The 23,491-nt window shown below is 39.4% G+C and overlaps 1 protein-coding gene across 1 annotated transcript in view; it reads left to right on the top strand.

The window, feature by feature from the left end:
* The window catches only part of PITPNM3 (PITPNM family member 3), a 1,300,985-nt gene that overhangs the window by 169,973 nt on the left and 1,107,521 nt on the right, over window positions 1-23,491 (top strand). The window lies entirely within an intron of this gene.

Below are 23,491 nucleotides of genomic sequence, written 5' to 3' on the forward strand. Positions count from 1 at the left end.
CATTTAAAGTTGTTGTTGTTTAATTACATAATTCTTAACTGTATAAATTAGATTTTCAAGTTTGTTTTGCCATAGTTTAGCACAGCTAATGCAAGTAACTCTGGCAGCCTTTAACAATTTCTAACTGCTTTAATTATTAGGTTTCTCTGCCACCTGTGAGAGAGTCTTTAAAGCTGTTATTTTTCAAGCTTTTTTTGTATATGTGGGTGATAGTTGTCTAAAGGCATTTATTTTGCTTGTACAAACATTCTCTGAAGCATGTAGTCACAGTAGCACATTTATTATTTATATGCATTTATGTAGCATTATAATTTGTGTATAATTCTCGAGTAAATGACATGTGAAAATATAGCATGAGGGGATGGTTTAGAAGTGCTAACAAGTCAGCAGTAATTAGTATATACATGCAAAAAATTTATACACTATTTCTGCTAATGCTGTTTATACTTTTTAGCTGGAATGTTTGCATTCTATGTTGACTTATATAGCACATATTATTTACTTAGCGATCAGTCTGCTTATAGGAAATTAGATATTTTGATCTTCCATTTATAACAGTGACAGTGACAATCTGAGGTTATGCTGTAAGCATTGTCATATAATTTATTATGTTTGCAGTACTGCATTTATAAAATTGGTAGAATCGTAAAAAACATCCATATGGTTGGTAGTGATCCCATAACTCTTAGGAAACTACTGGGCATTTGCTGATTGGATTTGTCGTGTTTTGATCTTAAATGAGTTAAACATTTATTTTCTTATTTGGAAGGAGGTGGGAGGAAGCTATTTACTAGTATGTCTCTTTTTGTCAATATTTTATATGAATTTATTTTTGGACTCTCTATTGCTATGTTTTTATTATAATCAAAAAAGTGTCTTTGGACCAGTGTATTTATCCAGTTATTAAATATAAAATAAGCCATGACTTGAAAATGATCTTATGTGGGTCACTGCACTACCACCAGAAAACAAATCTAAATAAATGCATTTATCAGCCATGGTTGTTCTTTAATGAAGACTTGGTAGAAAGTTACAAAACCAGTGAATAACTTCTGTTCATTGTTTCTTCACATTTGCTAATATGCTATAATTTTACAATTACACACTTAATAAGTTTACAGGCACCGAAATGGCATATGGAATTTCTCACTGGCATAAAGCACTTTTCATCCCAAATTTTTCACCAGGAATAGGTTTGCAGGTTTGGTGAATAAGTTCATGGCCTTTTAGGCATCAAAATGCTTGATGCACAGAACATGTTAGATATTATAGGTGCTCATATATTTATTCCTTTTCATATGTATGAGCTGGTGGGCTGAGCTTAACTGAAAAGTAAGGCTTTCTGTTGGTGTGAGAGTCTTTAAGATATAAAGTTGTCACACTTTATTATATGGTTGCTGTTAACCTTTACTGAGGCTGTCTTTTCTGGAGTTCAAGTCACAAGAGACATATTCAAAGTTGTTGTGTCTTTCGGCTTTTCCTGGTTAGGGGTCGCCACAGCGGAACTCCAGTCTGTTAATGATTGGCAGTAGATTTTTACGTGCCGAGTTGCTGGCCCTGACGCACAACCTTCAACGAAGGTACGCCCATTCATGCATGTCTCTACACAGAAGACGCTCTAGCTGAGAATCAAACAGGACAACGTCTTACTGTGAGGCGACAATGCTACCGCAGCACCACCACCGCAGTACAAGAGACATATTCAAAGTAAAGAGTTTTAAATAGTATGGGATCTATTAACTCTATACATCATGCACGTCTCCTCAAAGAAGGCAATAAGATACAGAGAAGAAAGATTGTTGCAGTAACCTTTAGCTGTAATACAAACCTTGAAACCCTTAGATTCTGTAAATAACATTTACATGTAAGTATCATATTGTGTATTTGATCTGATACGAGATATATACAAGGGGCAATTGCCATGGTTCTTATCTGAATGGAAAATCAGCTGGGCAGCTCCATATGCTTTGCTATCAGTAGAGGCTATGTTGGTATCGCATCTATATTACCACATCAAAAAAGCTGTTAATAGAACAACTTTATACCCTCAAATGCCGATAAAAGAACTGTGTATTGTGAGATCGCGGTACAGTGAAGATCGGAAAATTTGCCCTTTCCTCACTGTAGTGCAATCTCGACATTGGTATATATAATTAGCAGGAGATGTGGGGGACACAGCCCCCCACAAAAGCGAGTTCTATTAACCGCATTTTTGGTTATAAAACCATTTGATTAATGGCTTTTTCGATGTGGTAATATAGCCTCTTGGTATCAGTTAAAAGCTCACCCTGTACATGGACTTCAATATTTTTTTTTTTTTTTTACTATTTTGTCAAAGTTTTTCTTTTATAAAATTGGTAGGGGGCATGATTGTCAAATGCCAGAATGCTGCATTTTGTTTAGATTGAAGTCAAGGTCACTGCATTTTTTTCTATAGTATTAAGTGTTGTTTCTGATTTTAAGCAGATGAAAGTAAGCTTCATGTGCAAGTCAAACTTTACACAGTGTGGTCATTCATATTCTTAAAAAAATTAAAAGGTCAAGCATACAAGCTCTAAATTTGATAGAGCCATACTGAATTAGGTCATGGAGATGGAGGTTTCTTGTATTGGCCTGGATAAGCTCCATGATAATTCTGTCCTTCATGTTGCGCAGTTTGCTTTTAAGCTAAACTGTCTACAATTACTGAGGGCTGTCAGAAGACCTCACTTTTGGATTAAGACTTGAACAGCATTCTTCCAGATATTTCAGACATAATCAGTTTATGATGCAATATTAAGTATATATAAGTTGGTTATACTAGGCTATTTTTAATTGTATCTTGTCTCATAAGACTGGAGGTTTTGACTGTACTAAAGCTGAGGTGACTATTTCAGATGTAATATCAGATGGGATTGTGTCAGAGGAAGAAACAGCCAACGAGCTTCTCCTTTCTGGCCTGAAATTTCCTCCATATCTCCATGTTAATAGTTATGTGTTTAGGCTCTGTTATGGTGATTTCATTTTTCTTCTAAAGTGCTACATTTCCATTTTCTCCTTTTATTGTCTGGACATAGTCTTAGACTCATTGTCACCCATACTAGGATGACAAGTTGATACTTTTAGTGATTTCTTTTATGATGAAGTTTACTTTAACATTGTTGATTTGAGTTTGGTAAAGTTTGGAAACTTAATTTCTCTTTTCATTTGGCTTAATAATGTGTTTATTTTATAAATCCACCATTAAGGATCTTTAACAAAATGCTCTCTATGTACATACATTATATAATATTTATATATATGTTAGTGTGTGTGTGTGTGCCTCACAAGGATGCATTTATGAATGCAATATTTTAAAGTATTGCAGAGGGCTGCGAATGATTAATCACTAGGTTGTGAGGGAGACCTAAAATATGGTCCCAGCTGACTGGCACAGGTGATTGTTGAGGGCATAATTGCTACTGTTCAAAATTCCTGATTGTATAAGTTTATTTTGAGTTGGCTCAGTGGATATAATAATATCATAATATTGAGGTCAGAGTGAAAAGGGGATGGAGCATAAAATTGTTTTGCTCCTACTTCTGGTTTGCATAATAATATATATATATATATATATATATATATATATATATATATATATATATTTTTTTTTTTTTTTTTAATTTTATTTTTAATAGTGTTTTATTTTTTTTTTAATTTTGGTTGTAGATCTGAATACAATATACCATAGCATTCATTGGTGCATATATGTACAAGTTTACTGACAGGAAAGAAATAAGTATTTGTATGTAATTTTCTCCCTGAAATGGGCTATGAATTAGTATTTCGTAATGCAAAGTTTTAGTAATTGTTTCCTAATTTCTAGTGACAATGACAGCATTTGCCTCCTAGAAGCAATCATATGTTCACTTCTATATCAGCATTTCAAAAACTGAATAGTTCCAATCACTAAATGTCGAACTGACATGACTGAACTATCCAATTTTCGAATGCCAATAAAAAAAAAAAAAAAAAAAAAAACTAAATGATGTAGGCAGGGGGGCAAGCCCACCTTCACCCCCCTGCTACTTAAATATACCAACTCTGAGACTGCACTACATTGAGGTAAATGGAAATCTCCTCTCATGGAGATTTCTGTTTACCCATTCATCATTCTGAACTTTCGGCATTCTCGATGCAACAATATCAGATTTGATATTATCAGCGTTTGAGATGCTGATAGAAACCGATATGTTCATAGGTGAATAGTAGGCTGTCAGTCTGCAGATTATTACTAGCCTAGTTAATAACCAGAGCTCATAATCAAACCCTGTACCTTGATTCTGCAAGGTAAGGATCTTAACCATTATGCTACTCCCCACTGTAGATCATTGTCTTTAAGGGGACTGTGGTTGTTCATTGTTTTTAATGACACTAACAGAGGTTTGGCACAGAGTGCTGCATACACAGTGGCTTATTCTCTTTCAGATTGTGGGCACTTAGCAATTATTCAACTACTTTAAGGTGATACTGAGGAACACAAGACATGAAAGGGAATGGAAAGAAAGGGGAGAAGGAGGGGACTGAGAGAGGTAAAGATGGAGGAAAGAAGGAGGAGCTAGAGGAGGGAATATATCTAGAAAGATAGAATGGAAAGCATGAAGAAAGTGAGGCAGGAGACGAGGGAGAGAGCGAGAGAAGACTGAGGATGGGAAATTGAACATTACCCATCATAAAGGAATAAGGGTAAAATCATCCTTCCATAGCAAATGCCTAAGCAATCCATCCCAGTAATCTTGTTGTAAAGTATATATAACTCATCATTAACATGGCAATCCCTTATAATATACAGAACCAAATGTCATTTCATAATTTGAAAGATTTCACTTTTCCTGTGGGGGGAAAACACAAAGCAAAACATTACTCACTTTGTGAGCAATAGATTATTGTTCCAGTATTTGTTTGCTCATGGTGTATGGTCATAAAAATAGTGCAAAAGAAAATATAGAGAACAATTTTTAAAACATTCAGCTGTGTTTAATGTGATTAGTGCAGCAATATAGGAATGAACTTGATTAAATTCTTCGAATCAGTCTCCAGAGCCATAGACAAGGGTAAGGTGGTCCACACAGCCTATCTAGACCTTGCCAAGGCCTTTGACACCATCCCCCACTCTGGAATCATAGACAAACTTACTAAGCTGGGCATTAATCCCTACGTCACCCAATGGGTTGCTAACTGGCTTACTAATAGAACCCACACTGTAAAAGTAGCTGACTCCAAATCCAGCTCAGACAAGTGACAAGTGGAGTACATCAGGGTTCAGTCCTGGGACCGCTCTTGTTTGGCATCTACTTCTCTGAAGTACAGGCCAACACTAAGGGACTCTGGATAACAATGTTTGCAGATGACTGCAAACTGGGAGCCATTATTGAATCCCCAAATGATGTGGATACTCTACAAAAGGGCCTTACAGAAACAGATGCTTGGTGCCAGAGCCATAGGCTCAAGCTCAACGCCAAGAAATGTATAGTTATCCCCTTTGGGAAAAAACATGTATCCGTGAATTACCATATAGGTGGCAGTACACTAAACACCGAAAGTTTGATAAGAGACTTAGGGACACAGGTGGACAGTGGTCTCACCTTCGATAACCACATCGCCACAACAGTCAGGAAATCCTTCTATGTGGCACACCTCATCACTAAGGGCTTTTCTTCCAGAAAAAAGGAGGTCATTGTCCCACTGTACTCATCCCTCATTAGACCCATTATAGAATACAATGCCCCATTTGGTATGTACCTCTCAAGACATCTGCAACAACTGGAAAGGCCACAGAAATACCTCACTAAAAGAATCACAGGCCTAAAGCAGATGCCCTACGCTGACCACCTTAAAAAACTCCAGATATACTCTGTCGCATATCGTCTTCTCAGAGGCAATCTTTGCCTAACATACAAGGCCATGTTAAACCCAGAGCTGTTGGACATGCTACACTTAAAGAAATCCCAGTCCCTCAGAGCCACACGCTCCAGGGATCTAAACCTTGTCATCACAATAAACAAAACATGCTAGAGGGATAGGTTCCTGACCCAGAGACTCCCCAGACTCTGGAATAGATTGCCCATACATGTCAAGCAGAGTGCCTCTTTGGTCCTCTTCAAAAGGAACATTGATGATTGGAAGGGAGAAAGGAAATTCACCCCGGGGATCACGTCAGTCGCCCTGCTAGACAGGGGTCCAGGTAAGTAAATAGTGTGGGAAGAAATAGCCAGGGAATTGTTATGGCTAGGCTTGTATAGGCCCTAGGGCTGATAGCCTAGTACCAACCTATGAACCTATGATAGCTGTTTTGTTTATCTTGACTTACAGTGTTGACAGCCATTTCATTCAGTTAGCTCACCCCATGGCAGCTGTCACTATTCCAGATCCTACATAGATATAAATATGTCAAGCATGGGCATTAATGCCTTTCCAGGTTGTCAATATAACAAATAAGTTGTTCCCCCAATAAATGTCCTCTGTGAAACCAGTGGAATGCAGACTCTATAAGGCTGAATAAAGAAAGCTTATGTATGAGTTTTTGGTGTCAGTATCAAAAGCTTTAGATGAGTTAAGAAAACAGTGGATAACTGATAGTCTGAGTTTCTGTTTTGGTTTACTGTGTTTATGAAAGTTAGCAATGTTGTAGTGCTGCTATGATGAGGTCTAAAACCATACCATGTTATAGGATATCATCTATTCAATCTGAGTCAACCCAAGTGACACACAGCCCACAGACTCAGTGTGCCACTCAACCACAGCCCATAAGGCAAAACACTGTACCCAACACACTAGTCATAGGTGACTCTACAGTCAGGCACACTGATGTCCCACTCACCAGGCTAAACAAGGAGAGGGTTACTATCAGCTGCCTGTTGGGTGCCAGGATCCGCCACATAACTCATGCACTCAGGTCACTCCACAACAAGTACAAATATGACTCTGTCATTGTCCATGTTGGTGTGAACGACCAGAGACATACCTCCCTGGATTGCATGAAAAGAGACATGGAAGAGCTCTCCAATCCTGTAGCCCAGACAGGTATGACCCTAGCCCTGAGTAGCATTCTGCCATTGCCCAGAATGATACCGCAGTACAAGGAAAAAAATGATTGACTTCAACAATTGGCTAAGCTTCTGGTGTCATTCTAAGGGGATCCAGTATTTTTCTGCCTGGGACGGCATGGTGGACAGACCATGATGCTTTGCCAGAGATGGCCTGTACCTGTCGCCCCTGTGATGCCAGATACTGACTAAGGCTCTTATCGCCCCTATAGTGCCTTTTTTAGGCAAGGTTCAAATGACAAATTCACTATCATAACAGGAACAGGCAAGCAAAAACTGAGGGTAATGCTACTCAATGCTAGAAGTCTAAATCTCAAAATGCACTCACACAAGGCAATCCTTAAAGTGGAGAACATCAATATCTGTGCAGTGACAAGGCTCCAGAGAGCACCTCTGCACTACCAGGCTATAACTCATACCACACTTTTCGGCCATGTAACCTGGACCGGAACACCAAAGGCAGAGGTGTGTCCATATTCATTAAGGATATCCACACCTCCAGGCTAGTTGCTCAGCATAATTTATCCGAGGTTATCCAAGTACAACTAACTCTGGGCAAAACTGCAATCCAAATTGTAGCTTGCTACAGATCTCCCACCATGCCCCAGGATTCCCACTACTCTTTTCTTGATATACTGGAAAATATTAATATAATAATGGGTGATTTCAACTACCCCACCATTAACTGGAAAAACTACTCATGTACCAACTCCTTCACTCAACGCTTTCTGGAATTCATAAATTCCAATGCCCTGAATCAGCTTATCCACACCCCCACCAGGGGCAACAATATCCTAGACCTAGTCATTACCAACATGAGTGACTCTTCGTTGGTCCGATCCGACCATAAGCTAATCACCCTAGATATCCACATCCAGCCCCCACCCCCCATTAAGTAAACCATGTTAAAAAATTTCTCAAAAGCCAACTTCATGCTTCTGAAGACATAACTGGCGAACTTCATGACACCCATGCAAATGGACAATACAGTTATGACTGCTGAATCCTACACAAATGCACTTACATGAGTGCATGGATCATGCTATCCCAAACAGAACCAAGATGCTATCCTCCAAAAAAAGGAAGCCAATCTGGTGGTCCCCTGACATAAACAAACTGTACAACAGAAGGAAGAAACTGTTGCAAAAGAGAGTAAAATCCCATGAGTGGAGGAGCTCCCTGGTCGGCCTCAGTAAGAAGCTGAGATCCCTTATAAGATCCTCCAAAGCTAGCTACAAAAACAAAATCACCACTGATTCTAAGGACAACCACAAAGCATTCTATAGCTATGTCAAGAATCTCAATGGCAACACCCAGATCTACTCTGAGTTACAGCATAACTGCACGAAAATTACAGAACCAATTGATATTGCCAACATCCTGGTAGATAGGTTCAGTGCTAACTTTACCCCCCTCTCACCCCCTAAAGGGCCCATACCTATACAGGAAGAATGCAGAGTCCCCGTAATCACAACTATGCAGGAAAAAGCTGCACTCTCTAAAACCAAAAACACAGCATCCATGGCAATGGACAACATTCCAGGCTGCGTTTTACATGAACTTCAGAGTGAACTGGCTCCCCACCTAAGAACCATGTTTAATCATAGCCTCACATCAGGCTTTGTGCCCACTGAAGGCTGCACAGCAACAATTATCCCACTCCACAAAGGGGGAGCCACCACTAATCCAGGGAACTATTGCCCTATTAGCCTGACGAGCCTGGTCTGCAAGGCCATGGAAAGTATCACCATGGAACTCATAAACAAAGACTTTGGTAACCTCCAAACTCTGGACCCCGCCCAGTTCGGGTTTGTAAAAGGTAGACCATGCCTCCTGAACCTGATCGACTTCTTTGAGGCAGTCACCAAAACCGTAGACAAGGGTAAGGTGGTTCACACAGCCTATCTTGACCTCGCCAAGGCTTTCAACACCACCCCCCATTCTGGAATTATAGCTAAACTCACTAAACTAGGTATAAATCCCTATGTCACAAGATGGGTTGCTAAATGGATCACTGATAAAATCCACACTGTAAAAGTTGCAGACTCCAAATCTGACTTCATGACTTCAAACCAGTGACAAGTGGAGTACCACAGGGTTCAGTCCTGGGACCTCTCCTGTTTGGTATCTACTTCTCTGAAGTACAGGCTAACACAGAAGGCCTCTGGCTAACAAAGTTTGCGGATGACTGCAAACTAGGAGCCATAGTCGAGTCCCCAAATGATGTGGACATCCTACAGAAGGGCCTCACTGAGATAGATTCCTGGTGTCAGAGCCATGGTCTCAAGCTCAATGCCAAAAAGTGCATTGTCATCCCCTTTGGTAAAAACTCTGTACCCATGAACTACCACATAGGCAGCAGTCTACTTAACACCGAATGTGTGATAAGAAACCTTGGGACCCAGGTGGACAGTAGTCTCTCCTTTGATAATTGCATCACCACAGTAGTCAGGAAGTCCTTCTACATGGCACACCTCATCACAAAAGGGTTCTCATCCAGGAAAAAAGAGGTCATTGTTCCTTCTACTTGACACTCATTAGACCCATTATAGAGTACAACACCCCTTTTGGAATGTACCTCACAAGACATCTGCAGCAGCTGGAAAGGCCAGAGAAGTACCTCACAAAGAGGATTACTGGCCTCAAACAGATGCCCTACACTGACCATCTCAAAAACCTCCCAGCTTTACTCCATAGCATATTGCCTACTCTGAAGTGATCTCTGCCTAACATATAAACCTATGTCAAACCCAAAGCTGTTGGACATGCTACACCTAAAGAAATCCCGATCTTTCCGAGCTACACACTCTAGGGACCTAAACCTTATTACCACAATAAACAGGATATGCTGGAGGGATACATTCCTGTCCCAGAGACTTCCCATAGTCTGGAACAAGCTACCCATCTATGTAAAACAAAGTTCCTCATTAGCACTCTTCAAGAAAAATCTTGATGACTGGATGGGAAATAGGAAATACACCCCGGGGATCACTTCTGTGGCTCTGCTCAACAGTGGCACAGGAAAATAACTTTCTTGGGTGGCATAAGCCAGGGAACCTTGTTGGCTAGGCTTACTTAGGCCCTTGGGCCGATAGCCTAGTACCTACCTATGAACCTATGAATCACAACTGAAATTCCAATCCCAAAAAGTTCCACATTGCAAATTATTCTAACACCTATTCTCCTTCTTTATGGGCTTGAAATTAATAACACCATCCAAACAGTTTAAAAAAAATGCTTCCAAACACTGCATGTACTGCTTATTGATTTTATCTGCTTCAGTTATTTTAGGGAATTTTCCATTTAATATCCACCTGGAATGATTCTTCCTTTTGCTTAATCAGAAAATAGCCACAGTCAAGTTCTGTTTTTATAGTGGCCACTGAATCTTTTCAACTGTAGTTTAAATAAGCCTTCACAATTAATTCTTTAACTTGCCACCTCTGAAGCTGTTCCATAAATCCCCAAGCCAGTGAATAATAGAACACACTACTGGAAGGTTCCAGTGCATGGCTGCAGGTATCAAGCTGCTCTATTCAGGTCACTTTCAGCATTCTTAGTGCCAGAATCAAAGACCACGGAAAAATGATGAACCTGTCGAAATTTTCTCAGCCAGAAAAATAACTACATATGGGAAATGGCCACAGTCTCACTGTAAAATAGCATAAGAATGGTAATATAAATACTCCAAAAACTTAAGGCATTGGTAAAACCTAGGAAACATTTATTGATTGTACACATTCACCTAGTTCATCTCCTCACAGACATCATTGTGGAACCAGAATCCTGATGTGGATGAAGCAATATAATAACATAACCTAATAAACAGTCTACATGATATGTGATTACTACTTATTTTACTCCATTTAGCCAAAAGAGTTGTTGTTGTGTCGTTTGGCTTTTCCCGGTTAGGGGTCACCACAGCGGAACTCTGGTCCGCTAATGATTGGCAGTAGATTTTTACGTGCCGAGTTGCTGACCCTGACGCACAACCTTCAACGAAGGTACGCCCATTCACGTATGTCTCCACACAGAAGATGCTCTAGCTGAGAATCGAACAGGACAATGTCTTACTGTGAGGCAACAACGCTACCACAGCACCACCATCACAGTATATTTAGCCAAAAGAGTAGTTCCATAATTCATCCACTGTCACAATTCTAATGTACAGTCTCCAAAAATACAGTAGTTTCCCTAGAAATGCATAGCAGGCATTTACAGTCTGAGGTTATTCAATTCAAAAGTGACATTAAATTCTTTGTTTACCTCAAGTTGCCTGGGCCTACTTATTCATCATTTTCCTTTTAATCATCACAAACATTAAAATCAGACATTTCCTGAAAAACAAGATATCCCCTTTTCGTAAGATGTAAAAGGAAAAACAGATACAGCTAACTAAAACTGTATTATTAGTAGTAAAAGTAATTGCACTACTGATGTAAAATGTAAAATTATTGACATGTAGAGAGTATCAGAAAGTACAATGAATCATGTCAGTCATGCCCATGATTCTATGAAACAAACAGGTACTTGTAAATAAAAGTTGCATTGAAAAAGCATTTGATAAGATTAGCTGTAACTTGTCAGTTAAGTAGCCCCAACAAAAATAACACATTCTTTCATTTTAAATTGGCATATGTTATGTGGGTATGATGTAATACAAATAAGTTTAATTTTCTAGGTATATGCATCTATATCAGTAATCATAATTATCATATAATTTCAATGTCTACACTTTAAACAGCAAATCTAAATTTCTACCTCATGAATATTGAATACATCTGCCACATATATATTGCCAGAACTCGCTATGTCACAACAGTTAGGTAGCATATCAATAACCTGTGCTATATGTGAATAAATTGTGGCATAGTCCAGTTTGCCTTATATAAAGCATCACATTTCCCCTGGCAGGATCTGAACTATTTTTCTGTTTAAAATATACCTGGCAGTTTTAACAAAGTATTGTGTGGCATCCTGATAAATATGTCAAACAGATTAATAATACATTAGAAATTCAGTTGAAAAGTATTATATCACAAAATAACTACATTCTGGATCATGGCTAAATAAAATGTCGGATTGCTGATTTTCCAAAATAAACATTATCCATTAAAGATGTAAAGATTAATTATTACTATCTCACTTTTTATAAAGCCATTTTGCATAATGTTTTATTTGAGTAATAAAATAATATACAGCTAGTATCACATGAGCTTATTCATGCTAACTATTGTTTTTTTTAGTATCTATGCATTAAGCTAGTACTGCAATGTAACTTTGATGACCTTTTGAACTAGTACAGAATACATCCTGTCCTAGTCCATTTCTAAAAACATTAGACTTTAGACTGCAAAAAGTAGAAACTGACAAATCAGTCATTAATTGAATTAATACGCATTGTAAATCTACATTTAACATTTTTTCCCAAATTGAGTACTAACAAATAATTCAGATTTTATATCAGTATAATAGTGCTTAGAAGGATTTGTATTTCAGCCTGTGTTATAGAATATTCCCCTTAGTCTCTGTTTGCACAGATTTTCTTCCTGCATTAAAAAATATTCCGTTTTGTGTCCATGTACAAAATTTACTTCAAATTGATGCATACGCAGTTTATGGTTGCAAACATATTGTAATCTAATTCAGTTATGCTACAGGAGTCCCAGTAACATTTATAGCTCTTTCCCTTTCATAACAGTAGTACATTTAATATGTGTATTAACAGCTCACTGGCAAAATTGCAGACTCTACAGCCCTATTAATTGGGATGGAGGATTATCACATTTCATAGGCATGATTTCAGGTACAGCTTGTTGACTAGTATTGACAGTTTTTACAGCTACAGTATTGTTGTTAAGAACCATGCATTACTTTGCTATGTGGCCTTTTTTGGAACATTTAAAACAACATAACTAAGATGGCAACATTTTTTACTTATTTGGTCTTCAAACAAAGAGCCATGCAAACAAGCAAATATCTGTCTGGCAGCTGGCACAGAGGATTAAGGACCTGCTAGCAAGCTGTCTCCTGTGGTCCAGTGGGCCAGCATTTGACTCCTTCAGCTTCCATTATCTAACTGTGTGACTCTGAGAAAGTCACTTAACCAGACATTGTTCCCAGGCTGAGTCTGGAAAAGATCCATGGAGATCAGTGCTCTAACCTAGTAAAGAAATGCAAATAAAATACTTTGGTGAAGGCTTACTATTAGCTCTTGGTGTGCAAGTCTAACTTGAAATTTGCAATTTCAGTTAAAAATAAACTAGCTGCTTCGAAGATTTAAAGTCACACTAGAATACTCATTTTTTAAGTTGTTTGGTAGTGCCTTTTTACATTTATTCTACAGACAATATTTCTAGAATTCCACTCAATTATTTGCAAGAGGTTCTAGCCACAATTTCAAAAGATGTATTACATCAGCCATCTGTGACCTAATAGTACTGTCCACACCTAATGTTGAGCTGTAAAATTTAAAGTGAATCTGCTTCAGATGAAACCCAAGCCCTATCCAGAATGTTTTGGCTGGGTTTTCCATAGTTGTGTGTCATTAGCATCCTTAAAGGCCATATATGCCTTGACGAGTCCTCTTTTAGATTTGTGGGCATTATCCTGGCCTATTCAATTTGTACATAGTTTCCACTGGCCACTGAGTCTTTTTAGACGTGTACTTAGTTTTGAGATTTACAGCAAGGTGTAAGGTTGGTCTAGTATAGTTGGTATCTGTTGCTGGATGCTGGGTAGGTGCTGACCAGTGGCTGCACTTTTTTCCTGGACATTGAGCAGGAATTGTTCAATGCTTGCTGTTTTTTTTTTTTTGTTTTTTGAAGTTCTCCTTAGAGTTCACCAAGACCTCAGATTTTTTTTTCCAATTTATCCCAAACACAGTATGTACAGTTTCAATGCACCGAGTTCCTCTAGCCTCATAAGAAAAAAAAAAATCACTAAATGAACCTGCTTTCTCAAAGTAACCCTTCTCACTTCCATGAGGATTCCTTTTTCTAGTTCAAATCCCCATATGAACTGAAGTACTAATAAGAATCAAATAGTCCATGTTAGCTTAAAATGGTCTATATTTAGCACTTCACTTAGGAAGGCCTGCATTCCTTTCTGTGACTGGGAATAATAGCTTAGACAGAGTGTTTGATTTCAAGTAGCTTGGCCAAGGGACTCACAGTGTATAACAAAACTTTTCTAGGACTTGTATTCTAGATCAATACAAAATTGTGCTTACGCATGCAGTAATACAAATATTATTTGGGAAATGCTTTTTTTTAATTTATTTATGCATTGTTAGTTCTTACAGATCACAAAATTCAGTTTGTCAATGAATTCCAATGTCCAGTCAAATACACTTTTACATATACTAATCTTTTCTCCCCAAGACAATTTAGCATATAGATAGGGGTAAATACAACAGTCATGCCTTTCAACTGTCTGGATTTTTGCCTTATATTTTTGGTCTGTTCTTCATAAACTTTGTAGTTTTCTGGCAAACCACTCAGGATTGAAGTCACTAAACAATGACAGACATTTGAGTTTCAGACTTCACATCCTTCTGAAAAATGCACTAGTATAAATACCTGCTATTTTAGCAACTCTCAAAGCTTGTAAGTGCAATATTTAAAATCTCTCCCTGTTTTTGGGCCTTTGTCCTCCCATTATTTTTGGCTTTGTACAGGTTTCTTGCCCTAAGTGGTTTAGAAATATGACAACAGTTTCTCTTTTACAGGAATACAGCCCTTATCTTTTATACACATTTCATGGACACCACCCAAACTACCTTCATCCTTCACATGTATCTCCCTGAGACTTCTGTTCAGAAACCTGTCTAGCCCCAGAGGTCAGGAATATGACTTTCTCAAATGACAGTGGCCATAATATAGTCCCATAGTCGGCTGTCCTCATTGTTGACATAATGAGATGCTTCTGTCTGCTTTGCCTCCCTGCTTTAGCTGTAACTCAGCCTATCTCTCTCTGTTGTTTGCCTCCCTGCCTCAGATGTGAAGGAGATCCTTCTGGTAAAGGCATCTCCAACTGCAGCTCAAATAATACACATCACATTTCAGTAAGCACTGTGTTTCCCAGGCATACATTGCTTTTTTACAGAAGTAATGGCCTGATGACTATACGACCCATTTCAGCCATGTCTTGGGTGATATATTTACAGAGCTAGCATACAACATACAGTTAGTGATCATAGAGTAATTAAAAGAAAAATAATGTTTCAATAGGCATTACATTGAAAGTCATTGACCAATAGCACAAAGCACTAATAAGGCAATCCATAATGTTTGATTTTTAACTGTTAATCACCCTATGCAGTCAATTTAGCCAAGTCTCAGACAATGCGATAACTGGAACTACTGTACTTTCTATGTAGTTTTTGTATTTTTAAACTTCATAACTATGTAAACTTTTTTTTTAAATCTTGTGTTTACCAATGTTATTTGCATGCTATGTTATTTACTATGTGGAGCTTTTCTCCCCGGGCCACCACTGAAAATGGATATGTATCCAGTTGGACTCTCCCGGTCAGCAAATGTAAAATAAATAAATAAAAATAAATAAAGTCTGCAGGGCTTATCGATTAGCCCTAGTCATAGTATGGGATTTTGGTACATATTCATAGTTAATGCATTGTTCCACAATCAGATGTTTTGATATTTAGGTTCATAGCTCTGTACTAGGCTAGTGATCAAATGGGCCTTTTTAAGCCTTGCCATGCATCTCAAATCTCTGACAAGTTCTGGTACCCCTGATAAGTGTAAGCAAGGGCATGGGAGGTGAAACATTTAAAAGAAGGGGCTTAGGAGGTGAGATATTTACAGGCAGCTTGTGTCTATTAAAGACATAGGTTCCAAACCTGGGATGAACTTCCTGTTCACCATCCAATGGTCCAAGTTACACTTGAATTGGGTTCAAGAGGAACTCTGCCTCACATGGATGGGGAGCCTGTTCCAGAGATGGAGTAGTCTCTGGGATACATACCTGTCTCTCCAGCAGGTCCTATTTATATCACAAGCAAGGCTTAAGTCTTTGGAATGGGTAATTCTGGTGCTGTTTGTTTTGTGGATATGCAGGAGGTCCATCAGAGTTGGGTCTGATAATTCCTTGTATACCAAGCATAGATTTCCCCTCAACAGTCTGTAGGCGACAGAATACAGGGATAAGGCCTTGAGGAGGACTGTATAGGACATGTTACTTATGCTCTGTATTCTTTAGTGAGGAATCTCTGTGCACGTTCCAGTTGTTGGATATGCCTGGTTAGGTACCTACCAAATGGGGCACTGTACTCAGTGATAGGCCTGATGAATGCTGAATACAGTTCTGATAAATGCTAAATACAGTGGAACAATGACTTCCTTGGACCTAAATGCCATACGCACAACATAGAATGATTTCCTTACTACTGTAGACATGTGATGGTCAAAGGCTAGATTACCACCTGTGTGTGTGTCCCCAAGTCCCTAACTACTTGGTCAGCTCTTAGGGGTGTGTTGTCAATATGAAAATATTAATATACAACCAAACACCCTAATACTGGGTGATTTCAACTACCCTGCCATTAACTGGGAAAATTACTCGTGTACCAACACCTTTGCCCAACGGTTCTTGGAATTCAAAAATTCCAATGCCCTGGATCAACTAATCCATAGTCCCACCAGGGGCACCAATATCCTAGACTTGGTCATTATCAACATGGGAAATCGATGCTCCACACCCATGGTCACCCCCGCATTGTTCAGGTCAGACCATAAGCTAATCACCCTTAACATCCACAACCCACCCCCACTCCCCAGTAAGGAAACCTCCATAAAAAACTTCTCCAAAGCCAACTTCATGCTACTCAAGTCAAAAGTTACAAACTTCATGACACCCATGCAGACAGGAACTGAAAGTTTGACTGCTGAGTCCTACACTAAGGCACTGTATGAGCACATCTACTCATGCATGAATCGTGCCATCCCAAATAGAACCAAGATGCTCTCCTCCAAAAAAAAGAAGCCAATCTGGTGGTCCCCTGCCATAAACAAACTTTACAACAAAAGGAAGAAACTGTTGCAAAAAAGAGGAAAATTCCAGGATGCAAAAAAACTCCTTACCCGCCTCGGTAAGAAGCTGAGATCCCACATAAAATCCTCCAAAGCTAGTTGCGAAAATAAAATTGCCAAAGATTCCAAAGACAACCACAAGGCATTCTATAACTATGTCAAGAATCTAAATGGCAATGTTCAGATCTGCTCTGAGCTACAACAGAATGGCATTAAATATACTGATCCCAAGGATATTGCAAATATCCTGGCAGATCGATTCAGTGCCAACTTCACCCCCTAAATGGCCCATCTCAATACTGGAAGATTGCCAAATAATGGTAATAACTGCCACACAGGTAAAAAACGCACTATCCAAAGCTAAGAATACAGCATCCATGGGACCAGATGACATCCTGGGCTGTGTACTACATGAACTACAAAATGAACTGGCACCTCACCTAAGTGTCATGTTTAATCATACCCTCACCTCAGGCTTCATGCCCACTGAGTGGCGCACAGCTACAATTATCCCACTCCACAAAGGGGGAATCCACCTTGGATCCTGGGAACTACAGCCCCATCAGTCTGACGAGCCTGATCTGCAAGACCATTGAATATATTATCATGGAACTTATAAACAAAGACATTGGCAACCTTAAAACACTGGACCCCACCCAGTTTGGGTTCGTGAAGGGCTGATCTTGTCTCCTGAACCTGATTGACTTCTTCAAATCAGTCTCCAGAGCTGTGGACAAAAGTAAGACAGGAGTATAATTTATGATTTTGAACTCTGGTAAGCTGTGCTTTATGGATGGTGAAGTGGTGCACAGCCTATCTGGACCTTGCCAAGGCTTTGACACACTATTCTAGCTCTGACACTCGTTTCAAACCTAACAACCTGTCATTGAGTGAGAAACAGGCAATTTTCGAATTACAGAACAACAGGGACATAGTCATCATTTCTGCTGACAAAGGTGGGGCAGTAGTAGTCATGAACTGGTCAGACTATGATAAGGAGGCCAAGAGACAACTTTCAGACAAACGCTATTATGCTGAAATGTCAGTCAACCCCACTTTTAGATATAAGAAACAGATTGATGATTTTTTGTCCATTGCTACGGATGAAGGTATCATTACATCATTACATCCAATGTGTTGCAGCAGCTAACAATTCAGGAGTCTGCTAATCAATACGTCTATTTTTTACCCAAGATACACAAGGATCCAGTTAATCCACCAGGTAGACCTATTGTGTCAGGTAGGGGATACATCACGGAACCACTATCCATATTTCTGACCAAATATCTGAAGTCTTTATTGTTACGGGTCCGTTCCCATTTACAGGACACTACTGAATTTTTACAAATCATTTCTGACACACAGTTGAAACCGAGCTGGCTAATGTGCACACTTGATGTCAGTCCCCTATATACCAACATCCAACATAAGGTAGGTTTGGAAGCTCTGGCCCATTGGTTAAATGTGGCATGATTATATGAACCAGATTTCAATTCTTTTTTGGTTGGTCTTGCAGAACATGTCCTCACCAACAATGTCTTCTTTTATCAGGATACTTCCTATTGGCAGACTAAGGGGACAGCAATGGGGGCATCCTTTGCCCCCATCTATGCTGACCTCTTTATGGCCTTCATTGAAAATCAAATCATTTATGACAACAGCCACAACATATATTTGGATGAAATCGACATCTGGAGACATTATCTGGATGATTGCTTGATGGTATGGAGGGCAGATGTGGAGTATTTAACCAAATTCATTTCTTACCTGAATGATAACAAATGGGGTCTACACTTTACAGTAAATTATCATGTAAGTACCATTACCGTTCTTGATGTTTTGATTAATAGACAACCTGATCATACTTTAAGCACACAGGTCTTCAGGAAGTACTCCGAATACAACACTGTCCTCCATGCATTGAGCTTCCATCCACCTCACATTGCTAGAAACATCCCAAAATCTCAATTTATACGTATGAGACAGATTTGTTCACATGAAGCCTCTTTTCAAGAACACAGACGGGACCTGACCAACAGATTCAGATCCAGGGGATACCAGATGGGACATGTTTTGCAAGCCAGCAATTGGGCCAACACACTACACAGGGAGGACTTGTTAACCTACAAACCACGGAACAGGGATGAACCACAACCTATCAGGTTTGTAACCACTTATGCCAGAAACTCTGATTTATTAATCAACAGCATGCATAGACACTGGAACATATTACAATGTGATCAAGAATTAGCCAACATAATACCGGACAGATGCCTTTTTTCATTTCGCAAAGGTAAGAACTTGGCATCTTGCTTCAATCATTACAAACATACACATGACACTGGGCATACTCACTTGCAACAAACCACATTGACTGGTGAACCTTTGGTTGGCTGCTTCCCATGTAGCCACTGTACCAATTGTGATAAAGTCACCAAGTCTAAACAATTTACGAGTAGAAATTGTGCCATGGTCTATGATATCCAATTTTTTGCTAAATGCAGCAGCGACTGGTTAGTCTATTTGGAAACATGCACCTCCAGGTCCTTTTACATTGGATAAACATCTCGTCCTCTCAGGCTTAGAATTTCTGAACATGTAAGTAACATTAAAAATAAAAAAGCTAATAATGCTTTGTATAAACACTGTCTGGCACACAAAACTGCAAAATTCACTTTTATGATTATTGATATGGTTAAGGGCAATAAATCCAACAAAACCAGATGGCGTTCTATTTTAGATTCTAAAAAAAATAAATGGATTGTAAAACTAGGTGGATTGTTCCCACCTGGCCTTAATGAGCAATTTTGAAAATGAGCCAATAGAGTTGCACTTGTATGTATTTAAACAGTAGCATTTGATTCTTCCGGTTTACACTGATGAAGGCTGTGTTTTTTACCAGCCGAAACCGGTCTGGTTACTTGTTTTATGCTAAATAATTAATAAATGCTATTTCCATGTCACAGTTTGCTGGCTCAACTTGTTTTTTGGCTTTGACACCATCCCCCACTCTAGAATCATAGATAAACTTACTAAGCTGGGCATTAATCCCTACCTCACTCAATGGGTTGCCAACTGGCTTACTGACAGAACCCACACTGTAAAAGTAGCTGACTCCAAATCCAGCTCCAGACAAGTGGAGTACTTAGGGTTCAGTCCTGGGACCTCTCTTGTTTGGCATCTACTTCTCTGAAGTACAGGTCAACAATACAGGACTCTGGCTAACAAAGTTCGCAGATGACTGCAAACTGGGAGCTATTATTGAATCCCCAAATGATGCGGATACTCTACAAAAGGGCCTTACAGAAACAGATGCTTGGTGCCAGAGCCATGGGCTCAAGCTCAATGCCAAGAAATGTATAGTTATCCCCTTTGGGAAAAAAACATGTACCCGTGAATTACCACATAGGTAGCAGTACACTAAACACCAAAAGTGTGATAAGCAACTTAGGGACACAGGTGGACAGTGGTCTCACCTTCAATAACCACATTGCCACAACAGTCAGGAAATCCTTCTATGTGGCACACCTCATTACTAAGGGCTTTTCATCCAGAAAAAAGAGGTCATTGTCCCACTGTACTCATCCCTCATTAGACCCATTATAGAATACAATGCCCCATTTGGTATGTACCTCTCAAAACAACTGCAACAACTGGAAAGGCTGCAGAAATACCTCACTAAAAGAATCACAGGCCAAAAGCAGATGCCCTATGCTGACCACCTTAAAAAACTCTAGCTATACATTGTCGCATATCGTCTACTCCAAAGCAATCTTTGCTTAACATACAAGGCCATATCAAACCCAGAGTCGTTGGACATGCTGCACTTAAAGAAATCCCAATCCCTCAGAGCCACACACTCCAGGGATCTAAACCTTGTCATCACACTAAACAAAACATGCTGGAGGGATAGGTTCCTGACCCAGAGACTCCCCAGACTCTGGAATAGACTGCCCATATGTGTCAAGCAGAGCACCTCTTTGGCCCTCTTCAAAAGGAACCTTGATGACTGGATGGGAGAAAGGAAAGTCACCCCGGGGATCACGTCAGTCACCCTGCTAGTCAGGGGTCCAGGGAAGAAATAGCCAGGGAATTGTTGTGGGTAGGCTTGTACAGGGCCTAGGGCAGATAGCCTAGTACCAAACTATGAACCTGTGATAGATTCCAGTGGTAGATGATTTTCCAAAGGATACTATTATGCATTTCTTGGTGTTTAGTTTTAATCAATGGCTCTGGCACCAGTTGTTTGTCTGTGTCAAGCCTTCCTGGAGAACATTTGTGCAAGTGGGTGATTCAGTGACAGCTCGTAATTTGTAATCCTCTGCAAATTTAGTCAGTCAGAGGCCATTGACACTGGCCTTGACTTCAGAGAAGTAAATGCCAAAAAGGAGCGGACCCAGGACTAATCCCTGTAGGACTCTGCTTCTGAATGCCCTCTTTGTAGAGGTGGACTTCCCATTTCTAACTTCCTGGGTCTTGTCTGTGAGCCATCTGGCTATCCAGTGGGTGACATAAGGGTTTGTACATAACATCTTGAGTTTGTCAGAAATGCCCGAGTAGGGGATTGTGTCAAATGCCTTGGCCATATCAAGGTTGGCAATGTGAACTATTTTGCCCTCATCCTTTGCTTTGGTAACCTTCTCAAAGAAGTTCACCAGGATGAGTAGGCATGACCTGTCCTTGTGAAACCAAATTGGGTTGGGTCCAGTGTCTGGAGGTTTCATATGTCATTACTGATCATTTTCATTCTAATTCTTTCCATGGCTTTGCATATGAGAATAGTGACACTTATGGGCCTGTAGTTTCCAGGCTCTGTAGATGGCCCACCATTCTGCAGAAATGACAAATGCTGTTCTCCATTAATGAAACATGATGCTTGTTTAGAGACTACAGTTAAATAGCAATTCCAGAGGGCCTGATAGATCATGTTTCTTACTGTTTAGAAGGCATATTGGTATATTGTCTGGGCCCACTGATGCAGTGTTTTTGGCCTTAGAGAGAGCATGAAGGACCTGCTCCCTAGTGATAGCAGGGGGAGTTATATTTGATGGTATTTCCTGAGGGAAGGTTGATGTGGAGAGAGGGGTCCAGTTGGAGGTGAATTTGTCCGCCAGTAGATTTTTCTCCATCGTCTAGGTTAGTATAGGTGGCTCCATTTACAATGAGTTCTGCACACAATTGCGCATTTCCTTTGAGGTTGCAGACATAGCTAAAGAATGTCTTATGGTTGTCCTTTAGCTGGGAGGCCATGAACAAATTTATTACTGTATAAACCATATTAAACATTACTAAAAGTAGAAATAATGCTGGTGACTCGCTGTACTCTAACATCATAGCCAAATCTGGAACTCCCTACCTCCAGATATTAGATCCCCCTCCAGTACCACCAACTTTAAGAAATGACTAAAAACCCGTCTGACTTCCACATGGATCTGCTCATGTACCAATCCAGGATAAATTCCCTCAGCAGCATAGAACATTGGTATACACCTTAATCTTTTCTATTAAACTTTTTTATCCTACTTACCCCTTATCCTAATCCTTAAGCTTTCAACACAGATGAAAATTGTATTTAGTTACATTATGTATTAATTGAGCTGTGGTACCTTAGCTATTCTGTTATATGTTGTACTGTATGTAAAGTTTTGCCTCTACTCTGCTAAACTGTAATTAGACTCCAAGAACTGTTAAAGTACCCACCAGAAGAATGTATAGCATGGAAGGGAGAACAGGACAAACAAAGATTATGCTTTGTAACTAAATACACAGTGTTCACAGAAGTTGTAGTAAATTTGGTAAAATATCATTGGAATATTTTAGAAAAAAATAAATTTTTTAATATAACAGTAAATGAGTATCCTGTGTTCTTCTATTCAAAAGGTAGAAGTATAAGAGACTTTTTAGTGCATGGCAAGTTTCAGTTGCCTGCAAGTAATAGAAGTATGGTGGTAGATGCAACAGACACTTTCCCTTATGGAAAGTGTAGTTGTTGCCAGTACATTGTAAAATGTTTTGATAAAATTAATGGAAAAGGGAAGTTTGCATTCTATGCTTTGTGTTTGCTGCTAACCAGATGTTATTGGATCCAAGTATGTGTTTAGTTTACCTGTGCTACGGGACTGCATTCTGGATCAACTACTGGACTGGAATTTTAATAAAATGTAAAGGTAATCACTGGCTTCTTTCTTTGTGTGGTGGTGAACTGTTCAATTTCCATTTCATGGTGAAGTGCAGTGATATGGCCAGTGATTCCTTTAAGTCTCTCCCCAGAATATTTAGAGAGACGTCTCAGGAAATTTCACAAAAGACTTAGGACAATTTTCTTAATATGAGTTCTGATAATACAGCTCCAGCTGGTCAAAACCGAAGCCAAGA

The sequence above is a fragment of the Protopterus annectens genome, chromosome 13.part0, assembly GCF_019279795.1.
Source record: "Protopterus annectens isolate FY-2018-M chromosome 13.part0, PAN1.0, whole genome shotgun sequence".
Classification (NCBI taxonomy): Eukaryota; Metazoa; Chordata; order Ceratodontiformes; family Protopteridae; genus Protopterus; species Protopterus annectens.